Source organism: Lissotriton vulgaris, chromosome 8, assembly GCF_964263255.1.
Source record: "Lissotriton vulgaris chromosome 8, aLisVul1.2, whole genome shotgun sequence".
Taxonomy (NCBI): domain Eukaryota; kingdom Metazoa; phylum Chordata; class Amphibia; order Caudata; family Salamandridae; genus Lissotriton; species Lissotriton vulgaris.
In genome coordinates, this window is record NC_141696.1 from 1,332,454,145 (window position 1) to 1,332,468,123 (window position 13,979).

The following is a 13,979-nucleotide window of genomic DNA, read 5'->3' on the forward strand; positions in this document are numbered from 1 at the left end:
AAGGAATCCTCCGATATTGGGTGGCATCCACCCAGTTCTTTCGACCAGCAACCTTTACTGCCGTTCGTGTCCCCAGCAAAACCTGTTCAGGACCCTTCCAGCACGGCTCCAAACTTTTCTTCCGCTGGAAATTCCTGATAAGCCCAAAATCCCCAGGCTGAAAATCTTGGCCTGGTCCCTCCGGTGTAGAAGGTAGGGACTCCGGTAACTGTTGGTGAATAGAACGTAAACTTTCTGTTAACTGGTAACGGTAATCAAGCAACACAGGATATTCCATATCTGAATACCTATGAGGACGTGGGATGCCCCAGACATTCGCAGGGTATCCGAACACAACCTCATAAGGTTACAATCCTGGTCTAGAATGAGCTGTGGTTCTTGTTGACAGAAGAGCGAACGGTAGACCATATGGCCATTTCAACCTCGTCGTTTCCTGAATGTTTACCAATTTCAAGTACCATTGTACTTCCCATTAAAATGACTTCCGCTGCCACTCCAGATAATTTGAGGCAAGCCGAAACGAGGAGTACCTTCACAGTTGTAATTGCTGTATTATCTTTAGTGGGGTAAGCCTCAACCCATGTACAACCACCAAAACTTACTTAAGATTATTGCATCTCTCTAATTCGATGTAGTATGTTTAAAGGACTTCAAAAGGAAAGGTAGGAGGTGCATAATTACCAGGTGGTGTAGGGGCACCCTTCCCTGGATTATGCATCATACATGCCATGCAATATTTTACCAAATGTGCAGCTGTCCTAGAAATACGAACAGGAGGGAAACATTTGTTGGGGAAGTTTAATTCTGTTTTTTTGGTTATGGTTGGGCCTATGGCAAAGCTAAGGCATGGCATGGTACAGCTGCATTTTTTCTTGACACCCCCCAAGGTTCCTTTAACTGCGACTGACCCTTCGATGGTCTCGCCTGAAGAGCCCTTAGACTCCCTGGTCCTATTAACTTGGAATGTGCGTGATCTTACCAATCACCGCTAAGTCTGAAAAGTACTGCACTACCTTACCAGACATAATGTTGACATTGCACTCCTCCAGGAGACTCACCTCCAACCGGACAGCCCTATTTTGTGCACGTAAGGTCAACATTTACTCGGCAGGATTTACCTCACGTGCTAGGGGGTATTAACGTGGGTGAATCTGAAGACTTCAATAACTCTGACGCCCCTGGAGACGGATAGGGAGGGACACTTTGCTGTTTCCAAATGCTGCGGGAAATGACTATAACGAATATTTACGGCCCCAACTATGATAATCCAGACTTCTACACCAGTCTGACGTCGAAAGCTCAGTTACATACGCAGGGTTATGTCCTCTGGGGAGGGGATTTAAATTTTGTTAGACACCCTGATAAGGATAGATTGGATGGCCCTGACAGATGCCCCTCGGCCTCAGCCAGAGTGCTAGAGACGTCAATGTTATGGCTGGACCTATGTAATGTATGGAGACACAGGCACCCACACCAGGGCGGTTACACACACTACTCCGCACCACATAATATTCACACTTGTATTGACTACTGGCTGGCCTCCAAACACTTAAACCAACATGTCCGAGCTTCCCAGATATTGCCCATACTTATTCGGATCACTCGCCACTCCTACTGACTATTGCCTTGCCCAAGAAGCTTATTCCCCCATTCATGTGGCTTTTTCCACCCTATTCTCTACTTGACAGTGTATTTAGGGAAGAATTGGCCTCGGCCATTGAGACTTTTTTCGAAACTAATGTTGGATCTTTTGACTCATTCCAAACCGTGTGGGAGGCCTTCAATGGATATATTAGAGGGGTCACTATGTCTAAACATGCGGGGGTACTGAGATAGATACGAGGCCGACTAGATACTTTGGAGAAAAAGCTGAAAGAGTTAGATGTGAGAAGTTGGCCTGGTATATGATGTTCACTATTCTAGTGAGCACCTTGCACCAGTCCAAACAACCCTTATTGTGATGGTTGTAAAGTAAACCTTAGAGACCAGCTATCCTAGCATGGACAAAGCAGTCTTAGGCTAAACTCAAGAGGGCATGTGAAGCCAGCTGTTTTACCAGCAATCCCATTAATACCAAATGAAAGGACACCACACAGGATATATATTCAAAATATATATGTATTTATTTCTAAAGAAATCCCCTGAACTCTTTATGAGCACAGAAGCACAAGCGCATAACAAGTAACTTAATATAACATACAAAAGTTGCACAATTATGGATAGGTCTGGGTGGGCCGTCAAACCATATATTAAAAAGTGGTGTAAGTATCACGTCACGAACAATGGTAAGGCCTAGGGCCTTGGGAATCGCTGGGGCTACACTGGACTAACAATGGCTAGGGAGCAGGAGGCCCACGGGATGCGTGTGGAGTGTCTAAAGGCACACGCGTTCATACATAGAAGTCAATAGGTGCTTAAAAGTTAAAGGTTTGGGAGTCTTCCGCTGGGCTAGAACTTAACCACTTGAAACTAGGACACTAGGAGTGTAAACCTTTACAGGAGCACCGTAGTACTCACGTTACCTAACCCACAGGAAGCGGGTGCATAGGTCCCAAAGTGTGTTGGGTTTCGTCGTGGAGATCTATGGAGCCTTGGAGAAAAGATGCTGCAGGCAGCCAGAAGAGAAGAGTCCGGGTGGATCCAAGGGTGGATCGAAGATGTAGAAGACCTGAAAGCAGAGGGGACAGAGTCCAGGTCACTAGCTAGTGACCAGGATGGAACCAGGTGATGTCGCGTTGCAATCAGGTGCTGATGGGAAGCTTGTCTGTGCAGCCATGTGGACCAGGAGGTCGCCGATGGCGACCAGGAGTCAGGCACGGACTGTCCCACGAAGGCTCTCGCTGTCGGCGGTGTCGGCTTCAGGATGGAGGCAACAAGCCTTGGCAAAGGCAACCCACACAGGATACGATGTAGGCTTCTTACTCAGACCAGCCACGTCTGAGGGGCTGCTTCTTTTGAGGGAAGCAAGGGCCAGTCTAGAGTAACCAGACCAGCGGTGTAGTTTCAAAAGATCGTCGCCAAGATGGCCACTAGCCAACGGGCAAGTGACCGGGCAAACGAGTCGAGCAGGAAAATGCAAATGGGCCCCACGCAGAACTCGTGGAGGGTGCAGGGCTGATCTTTGATGCAGAAGCTGCTCGGGGTTGGGGCTTCTCAATCCCCAATGCACAGCTTCGAGGAGGCCTCGGGCTGCACAGTTAGCAGGTCACACACTTTTCAAGATGGCCGGTCCCACGTCTCTCGTCGCCTCCACGGGTCTCAGCTTTGCAAGGACTGTGGATCGAGCTGTTGGATGTCTGGGAATCCGGTCCTTGTCAGGCTCTGGGCTCGCGCTCCGGCGGGAGGTGGCGGCAAAGCAAGTCGTTGATCGCTGGATGGTGCCTGCTTGTGCAGGGTGGTCACTCCTTGACCACAAGGGAAATTCTTCAGTCGTCTTCTTCCAAAGTAGAGTGATGAAGATCCAGAGTTTTGTTTCAGTGTTTCAGTCAGGATAATCTAAAGACCTGTGACTCAGCTCCTACCTATATACGAATCTTAGGGGCTGTATTACCTGCGAGGTCCCTCCTATGGGTGGCACCAGGGAAGGGGGTGGTTACACCCCTTTCCCTTTGTCCAGTTTCACGCCAGAGCTGGGGCTGGAGTGCCCCAGCACCGGTTTGAACTGGCCTATGCATGGGACACCTTGTGTGCCCAAGGCAGTGTCTCAATCTTTTCAGCCCTTCCTGTCCCAATACACAAAGTCCTGTCTGGGGTGGTGCTAGCACCTCCCAAGGCAGGAAACCTATTTCCAAGCCTCCCTTGCTGGAAGGACTCCCAGCAGCAGGAGGTCAGACGTGTGTCTGTGGCAGCAGCATCCATTTTGTGATGCTGAGGCTCTGGTTAACTTTAACTGGGAATAGTAGGAACAACATGTCTTCTCCCTCTAGAAGGGTGGAATGCTACCCCCTTTGCCAGGACTGGCGAGGGGGTAGTATTCCAAATCGTATGACACCTTAATCAACATGTTTTGATAAAGCCAAACCATAGTTAGCATTTAACCGGGAGGTTCATAATGCACTTAAGAGTATATGGTATGGCTATATCCTAGATCAGCTATAAGGACATGGTTCCAAAAGCTGCAGACAGGCTCATCTCATGCTAGAACACCATCTCATATAAAACCAAACACTCTGCCTCCAGGATTGTTAAGTCCTGCCATAGGAGTGACTTATAGGTGTATATGTGTCTAGATATAAGGTTAGATATAGGTATGCTATATCTAAAGCAAAGGGTGATTACACCACCTTGCCCCAGCTGAGTGATCAGCCAGTTGTGTCAATTTGGGTGGCCAGCCAGGGGTGGCATAATGCTGCAGCCCCTGGTAGGCCTTGGATGCACCTATGCCCTGGGTACCTATAGTACACTGTACAGGGGCTCATAAGTTGACCCAGTATCCAATTGGAGATGTACCTAGGGTACATGAGTCCATTTTAAAGAGAGAGCAGATAGCCTGAGGCCCTGATTAGCAGGATCCCAGGCCAACTAAGTCGAAAACCAGCTAAGCACTAGGCAAAAAATCTCGGGTAACCATAGTCAGGTATCCACCTTCCTACATTAGAGGCCTTACGTATTTCTGACCGGAGCGAAGCGCTCACTCGCGAACTAGCGCAGACGCTGCGTGAATATCACGAGGAAGCTAATGCGTAAATAAAACATCTTGGGAAGTATGCCACTGCTAGATCTTATGGTGAGGGGGAGCGCCCGGGGATGGTATTAGCACAGACTATTAGACAACGTAGAGACAGTACAGCGATACCGGATATGCCGACTGACCCACCACTTACTGCAACACAGGTGGCAGAGAGGTTCCGGGAATACTATGCGGCCTTGTATGCCTCCCGACGGCCTGCCCCGGAGGAGCGTATCCTTGATTACCTAACCCATATTAAATTACCGTGGTTATCGAACCTCCACCGCAAATTTTTAATGCGACCGATAGAACGCCAGGAGGTAGTTTCGGCACTGTCGGAGATCAAGGCAGGGACGTTCCGGGTAGTGATGGCCTTACAGTTGCCTTTTACAAGGCATTCACTGATCTGTTGATCCTGCAGTTACTTGCATTGTTGAAGATATTTGTACCTCTGGGGTGATGCCACCGACTATGCGCGAGGCGATACTGGCCGCTATACTCAAACCTGGGAAGCCGCCAGAAGAGTGCGCTTCCTACAGGCCTTTGCCACTCATGAATGTAGACGCGAAGATTTTCGCAAAGCTGCTTGCCAACAGTCTCAGTCCTTTGCTCACTAAGATGGTTGCTCCAGGACAGGCTAGCTTTGTGCCCAGTCGCAATTTGACTTATAACCTTCGGATGGTTTTTGCGGCTATGCAGCACACGCGCCAGGAGGTTCTCGCGGTGGCAGTCTTTCTCGATATGGAAAAGGCCTTCGACTCGGTCGAGTGGCCTTTCATGAGGCAAGTGCTTGGCCGAATGGGAGTCGGGCGGTCTTTCTCCAGCTCTTGGCAACGCTGTATTACGCCCCAACGGCCCGGGTCCGGGTTGGTTCTTTGGTAACTGACCCTATACAAATTTGGAGAGGCACAAGACCGGGCTGGCCCCTATCCCCTATACTCTATGCTCTGACGGCGGAGCCACTGGCTTGCACCTTGCGTGAATATCACGGGCAAAGGGGTATACGGTTCCCGAACTACAGCCTAATTGTATCCACATATGCGGATGATACCCTTCTATACGTTTGTGAGCCTGAAGTCAATCTCTACCCAGTCCTACGAGAGGTGGTGTTGTTCAGCTCCCTCTCCAGTATAAACGTCAGTTGGAACAAGTCCACCATGTTCCCCCTCACGCCGGCCACAGTGTGAGTGGACCCGGAATACCTATTGCAATGGACCACGGATGCAGTGCGATACCTAGGGGTTTGACTGCATACAGACGCAGAGGTGGTACTGAGGGAAAATTATGGGGTTGCCATCTCAAAACTGGAAGATGAAATTATTAGGTGGATCGACCTACCACTATCGCTGATGGGGAGGGTGTCCCTCATTGAAATGATTGTATTGCCTCGTCTCCTCTTCCATTTCACTAATATCCCCATGGTTTTGTCAAAAGCTTTCTTCCGACAACTGCACTCGTTGATGATTCGAATGGCCTGGACGGGCAAGCAGCCACGGGTGGCCTGGAAAATACTTGCCCGACCGTACACAATGGGAGGTTTAGGTGCCCCTGATATGGAACTTTATTATAGGGCGGCACAATGCTCTAATGCATATGATTGGATACATGGCCCTGTAGAGATACCACACGTTCAAATAGAAACCATTGTCGCTGACCCTACTCCTTTACCAGCGCTATTGTTTTTACCCCGAGATCGACACACTGGCATACTAGACTCGTTAAATTCAGTTACGCATGCGTGGCATCATATGCTGGATGCCCAGGCTAGTAACTTGCTGTATTCTCCACTAGCTCCTCTCAAATGGTGCTATTGGCTCACCCCATGTAAAGATAAAGGGGTAATAGCAGTGCTGAGAACGCTTAAAATACACAATATGGGGGACCTCTTCGCTAATGGCACTGCGCGCACCTGGGATGAGGTGGCAGAGGAGGAAGAGTCTTATCCGCTGAGGTCGCGTTTCCACTTTCATAGGATGCAGCATGCTATCAGGGGACTATTGGGACAGGATATGGCGGAACCCCCGGAGGTTACGATGTTAACGGCCACTATTACAGCTAAGACGCCCGCCAAAATGGTGCCCAGACTGTACCGTATAGCCCTCTCAGAGAGGGACAGCGAATACACTAAACCGCGAATGGAGGGACCTCAGGGTGTAAATGACGGATGACCAGTGGCTGTTGCTCGAACACTAAACGTATATCGCTCAACGGACACCACAGGTTGATCCATTTCAAATTTTTGAATAGGGTGTACTATACACCTGCACGACCGCACAGATACGGCCTCCGGGAGAGCCCACAATTTGAGAGGTGTGGAGCATTGGCCGCCAAATTTCTCCATGTGGCGTGGGACTGGCTGGGTATTGCGGCCTTCTGGGGCAGGGTATATGCGGAGGTGAACCGCATCACCGAACTGACATTGACTCCAGATCCACTTCTGGCTCTTTTAGGCTACTCCAAACCTCTCCCCAAGGACCTTGGACGACTGGTAGATATGGCCTTTCTCCTAGCCAGGAGATGTGTGGCCCTCACCTGGCTGCGGGGCTCAACACCCACACTAGTGCAGTGGTCTAAAGAAATGCTTTATTGTAGTACCCAAACAGAATTATATAGTGAATTACTGCTTCCACGCAACAGACCGAAGAACTTCTAGTCCCTCTTTTTGACCCGGGGTCCTACACAAGAGACGACGGATGAGGAGGAGGTAGCCACAACGACCGGGAAGGATTACCCTGTTGCTAACAACTAAATACCCTATTATATGTCCCTAGACCCGCGAAAGACACATCCGCTTGGCAGGTAGCGTGCCGGGGGCACAGAGGTATAAGTTATCGAACAGATTACCCTGACGACTGGAGAGCGGGGACTGCCTTGGGGGGACACTGCCACAAGTCTAACCAATTAGGGGTGACGCATTCACACTGATGGGGTTTAGTCTTTAAGTGCACTAATGGTTATGTGTCATTTATAGTTATTTGCCTTTAATTTCACACTATGTATGTATATGCTGATGCCTTGAACAGCTGTTCTTGTTTTTGAAATGCCAATAAACAAATGTAAAAAAACAACAACATTATTGCCAATTTCTTGGGAAGCATTAAAGCAGACAAAAGCCGCAATATAAGGTGCCCATGCTGAATCTTGGTACTATAGGAGGTAAGGAACCCTCTCTCAGCCCAAAGTCGCCCAAAATTATGCCTGACCCCGAATGCGTACTGGCTGTACGTATAAATATTGACAACCAACTCTTCTCTTAACTCACAAGCTCGAATAAGGTGAGCAAGCTCAGCAGCTTGAGCAGACTTGTGATTTCTTTACCACTGTACACAATGTAGTGATAGCATAGGCTTCAGTGGTAGTGCCATCTGGTAATTTGAAACAAGAGCCATCGACCTATAGTTCCCCTTGAGGGTCAGATAAGGGAACATAAGTCCGGTCTACCCCTTCTTTAGTCTCTTCTTCCATCCGGAAGATACAATCATGTTTGTCAAGTGCATCATTCTCAGAAGAGAGGGGTAGTAACCTAGCTGGGTTCAGAGTGGCACATCTTTTAATTGTACTGTGTTTAGCAAACCATGTCAATTCATAGCCAGCAAGACGTGCACTGGTGAGATGCCTTGTCTTTGTCTTATTCAAAAGTGTATCCACAGCATGAGGTACCATAACTGTGAGGTCATTATCAAGTACGAGTCCAGCCTACTGTCTGATTAATGTGGCCACAGACGCAACTGTTCTCAGACAGCTCAGGAGGGCTCATGCGACAGGGTCAAGCCCAGCAGAAAAATAAGCCACAGGCCTCTGTTTATCCCCAAATTTCTGTGTTAGGACAGAAAGCGCGCAACCAGCCATTTCATGAACATAGAACACAAACAGTTTGTTATAGTTCGGTGTGGCAAGCACAGGAGCCAAACAAAGCGCAGTTTTCAATTGCTCAAAAGACTGCTGACATTCCGGTGTCTAAGGCAAAGCCTCATGCACTGCTTTTGTTGTTAATGCAGGTAAAGGTTTAATTAGGAGCAAGTCGTTTGGAATCTACTGGCGGCAGTAGGAAGTAATACCTATAAAAGCACGTACATATTTTGAGTTTGTGGAATGGGCATTTTAACAATAGTACTGATACACTCAGGGGTCATCCTTCTACCCTCCTTCGACAGTAGGTGACCTAAATAGGTGACCTCCTGTCGACAATACTGAAATTTGGAAAAATTTCATGATGTTCCAAATGCAACAATAATTTTACTGTACTGTCTTTACAACCTTGTTCTGTATCAGAAGCTATCAGTAGATCATCAACATACTGCACTAATAAATTACCTGAAGGAAGCGCTAATGAATCCAACTGATTCTTGAGTGCTTGACTATGAATACTAGGACTCTCTGTATAGCCTTGAGGAGTGCAACAGAACCGAAAACTTATGCTAGTCAGCGTAATAAAACAAATACCTACTGTCTGGATGGATCGGAATACTAAAAAATGAATTTTTCAGATCAATGACAGGGAACTTAGCAGTACAAGGAATCATTGTTAAAAGCATCGTAATATCAGGAAACTGCAGAACTACAATTTTATTTACCTCACACAAATCAATCACAAAACGATAAACATTGAGTGTCTCAGAGGAACCTGAGGGTGTCCTCTCAAAAGCCAGAAGAATAGGACTGTTACAAATGTTGGCAGACGTTTCTTCAACTACTCCCTTTCGTATCAAATCCTGAATAGTCTGAAGGAGAGCCCATTCTCCTGCCTCTGGTATCATATATTGAGGAATGCGGGGTAGAATAGCATTATCTTTAACTTGAATAGAAACTGCTGGTATGTGCAACAAACCTGGGTGGTACCTCAGCAAATTCAGCTTGGTGGGGTACATCCTGATACAAACACTGTTTAGTACTCACATCCGATCCCATAGTAATATAAACACCAGCAGGGAAACAATGGATAGCACCATGCAGTTTCTTCAACCGATCTAAACCCATCAAATTTTCACCACAATTAGATGTTAACGAGAACTGAGATTTCACAGTGGAAGGACCCAACAGCCAATGAAAGGGGTCGTGAAATGGGGCGTATAACCAGTGCACCTAAAAAAACGTACCAAAACATTATTGTGGTCCGACAGAACTGCCCCAGGGACCATATGTCGAGAAACAGAACTCTTTGTTGCACCTCTATCCACCAAAAATTATTTTGTTGAACCTTGCAAATCTGCTGTGAAGTATGGACTACGCTGATCTACAGGTATCTGAACTGGTCCGTCACCCTGTCCCTGGCTGTCCTAGCTATGAGGCATACCTGTCACATCATCCATGTCATAATCATCATTCTAATACTGTCCGTCTCTAGGGTCATCAAAATAATTATTATCTGACAGACCCTGAGAATCCGCAGCATTCTGATTTCTATCTGTCCCACGGCCTCCACCACCAGAACCCTGTCCTCTAGTGGATGCAACATTCTGTAGAAGCACAGGGCACTGGCTATGCCAATGTTCTTCCTCCTTACAATACCCACACTGATTCTGCCCCAAACATGTCTTTAAAGGCTGCCTAGTACGTAGAAGTTGTCTAGAAGGACCACCTTGTCCCCTATTGTTTCCCCTAAATGCTTGCTGCAATAACACCTTCATCTTTAAATTTCTCTGTTTCCTATCAGTTTTATCCTTTTCCTCCTGATCTCGGTGTTCATAATAGTGGGTCGTATTCAAAATAACAAAGGGGAGGACGTAGACCAGGTACTCTCAGATGCCTGCAAATGAGTCATTATCTCAAGAAGAAGATTAGTAACAAATCTGTCAACAAACAAACTGATTCCTCCCTCAGTGGACATATCCTGTCCACTATAATCCAAAAATGTATCTTCAAACCTAGTAAAGGAATCAGACACACTCTCATCCTTCTTTTGTTGACAAGCCGTCAATCTGCCCCAGCTCACCTTCTTAGCTGGAATAAGTGTGTGCATGTATGTAATGATACGACCAGGTAAGGCAAGTATCTCAGCACAGGGTTTATCACCTGGCTTCCTTTCCTGATCCCATCCTTTAATCGCATTCCATGTACCGCACAACTACGCAACAACATCTTAATGTGTGTGTGCCAAAGGTCAATCAATGTAGCGGACATGTGTTGAAGAACCTGCTGATGTAGGAAAGGCTCAAACTCACGCACAGCATACCAAATATCCTCATTCTCAGAAACCGGATTACTAGCCAACTTCATAGCCTGCCTTGCTAATATATTTTTATCATCCTCACCTGCTCCAGAACGCACCAACGAACCCATTTGTTCCCTAAATTTCGCCCAATCCCTGAGTAACTATAGAAGGAGAAGCGGCAGTGGTAGTAGGTACAACTGTAGTTAACACCTGTACCGGAGGGGAGAGAGCAGGGAACACAGGGGTTGAAACCATAGATGTACTAGAGGTCACAGTCATCAAAGATGGCAAAGACAAAGAAGGAGCAGGGGGTGCTGTAGCCAAAGCAGTGGAAACAACAGCTGTAGGCACTGGAACAACCAAAGCAGATGTTAACAGGCTTCTGTGACTGCAAAGGAACAGTGGGGTATATCCTCTGAGGGGCATAGGGTGGCGGGGGTCAAGTATCTAACAACTCCTTTAAAAAAGTATTATTTTCCTCTCTGGCTAAATAAGAATTATCAATGTGCAACCGAAACCTACTATTTTCGCATTCAACTCCGGTCTCCTGTTTTTCGCTATCATATGCTACAGCTTTCTGTGTCAATGTTTGCATTCTCCATTTCCGTGCATCTCTTTCCATCTTTAACCGCCTTTGCCTAGCCTCCTCCTACCAAGTTCGGAGAGAATCTAAGATCGACTGCCTACTTCGTCTCTTAAACAGCTGTTCCTGTAGAAAACCCAATCTTTTGTTAATCAAAAGTGCCCGTCCCTGCAACTCGGGGAGAAAATTACAAAAAACAATTTGATGGACAGAATGTAGATCAATGTCTTACATTCACCCCAGTACAAGGATCTGGGCCTAAATCCATCGTTTTTTGCACTCCACACCACCCTGGGTCAGATAATGGCGTTATGCAAATCAGCTCTGACCCTGTGCCCCATGGGAACAGTCCAGTCCGAACTACAACAGCCATATCTTTCCCAGACCAGAATCAAGCATCCGAGGACCGGACCGGTCAACATTTTCATTTCAGCTCACAGCGCGTCTGCTGGTATTCTGGTGATGATGGCTTTATTAGGGACGACACAACCAGGGACTACTCTACCTATATTTTCACAGGAAGGAAGACAATGAGCAGTTTAATGTGAACCTTCTGATCAGTATCTGGTATACGAGACATCAAGGGGTCAGATTCGTTGTTGTGTTCTCTTGGTTTTCGGTAGCAGTATCCTCCTAATTATTGCTATGACAGGTCCCAAAGTGTAAGGTGCAAATTAATGTTAACCTGTGTACATGAAACCAGTTAAGACGTGATGTGCATGAGTGAGGAGGTATAGGTCAATTCACTTCCTCCTTTGTAGTCATCTCCTTCACCATTATCTACGTTCTTCATATCATGTCTGTAGAGTTCTCCTTTGTCTAGCCTGCCTCCCATTGTCCATGTTTGGAAACCCCTTCATTAACTCTCCCACAATAGTGGTAACATTTAGTGGTGTGAGGGGTGGCCAGGCAGAACATATTTTAAAAACCTGATAGATAAAACTGTCCAGCAGATGAGTGGCTGGCTTTTGTGCACTGGTGGGTGTTTCAAGTTGGCCATTGTGTTTTACCATAAATAGTTTCTTAGGGTTCTAGCGCTCAATCAGAGACATTTTTGGAAGTGTTGGGCAAGGTTTGAATGCCTTGTGTGGCACTAAAATGCCAACTGTAGTCTTTGTGCATGACTAGCTGTGGAAATCAATGGACTGTTGGGAGGATTTACCACAAAACTGGACCCCATATACGTACAAGTCACAATATTTCAGGAGTCTAAAAATATTTGTTTTATTAATTGATCCATTGGTATTTATTCTGCACTTCAGCACCTGAAATAGTATTAGTGGAATTTCCTTTTACCTCTCGCCGAAAGTGACCATCGGCTAAATCTTCTGGTACATGTCCTCTTACAGAATGAGCACAGGTAGAATACTTGTTCAGTATTTATCTGGAAAATAACTTAGACTAGATCCCTCCTGTGAGTTTCTGTTCTTTCATTTGGAAAGGTATGCACTGGGATTGGATTCAGAAAAAAAAAATACTTTTGTCTTTTTCCGTCTTGAATACTTCCTGTAATTGGAGTTGCTGCTAATGCTATTGTATCACACAAATCGATTTCCAGTGATATTGTTCTGCTTTGCTGGGTCCTGCATCCATGAAGGTGGACTATGACCCAGAAACGAAAGTAGGATTGACCTTGTGACCTGTCTCCATGGTATGTCCCGTCTCCATTTCCCCATGTAGCTCGAGTTCAAGCATGTCTTTTCACTCTCCTACAGGATCAATGCTGCGGAAAAGTGCAGTCAGTGAACTAACCCGCTGTAAAAATGGAGTGGTTTAATAACGCATACCTAGGCAGAATTATGTCTCTAAGCTGACGGCACTATTCTTCTGGATCTCCAGTTTTCTGTTTATCTATCTTTTAATACATCAATATCTTGTCCCCCTTTCTCTCTCCTCTCTTTGTCTTTTTGTTACCACCTTCCTCCACAACCTTCTCCCAGAAATTACTTATCTCCCTTCTTTACTCGGTGCTTCTTCCTACTTGTATTGCCCCTTAAACCTCGAATCTTTACCCTTTCCTCATCCATCTATTCTTTCCATGGCCCACGCGACGATCTATTTCTATCTTTCCGTTATTAGTTAGTTACAAATACAGCCTCACAGTTATTAATGTCCTTGCAATAGGACCTTTTAATTTTTCTGCCTGGCATTACAATGTAAAATGCTTTGAGTAAAACATAATAGGGCTGATCTGGAATAAAAGTGTGACTCCTCACTATCCAAGATGATTTACTGGAAATGTTAGCGGCTTTCTTGACAGTCATACTTTAATGACCTTTCCTTATGCGTTCCACGAACAGCTCTGATTACGAATTCTTCTAATTAGGAGTGGCAACAGTGAGAATTATACACCAGTGTTTTACTTTTGAAAATGAAATCCTTGCTCTACCTCAGTGCTTGTAATTTAGAGCTACGTGCTGCCTCGTCAGCATTTCTGCTTCCATTCCAAAGGCAAATTTGTTTTGACATTGATAACACCACTGACAACAAGGTGTACTTGTTTATCAGCCAGTGCAGTCAGGCCACTGTCCAGCTGTCCTGGGTTGTGAGTCCCATTGCTTAATTTTTAGTACCCA

The 13,979-nt window shown here is 46.3% G+C and overlaps 1 protein-coding gene across 1 annotated transcript in view; it reads left to right on the plus strand.

Annotated features, from left to right (window-relative positions):
- The window catches only part of TMEM123 (transmembrane protein 123), a 280,075-nt gene that overhangs the window by 207,158 nt on the left and 58,938 nt on the right, over positions 1 to 13,979 (plus strand). The window lies entirely within an intron of this gene.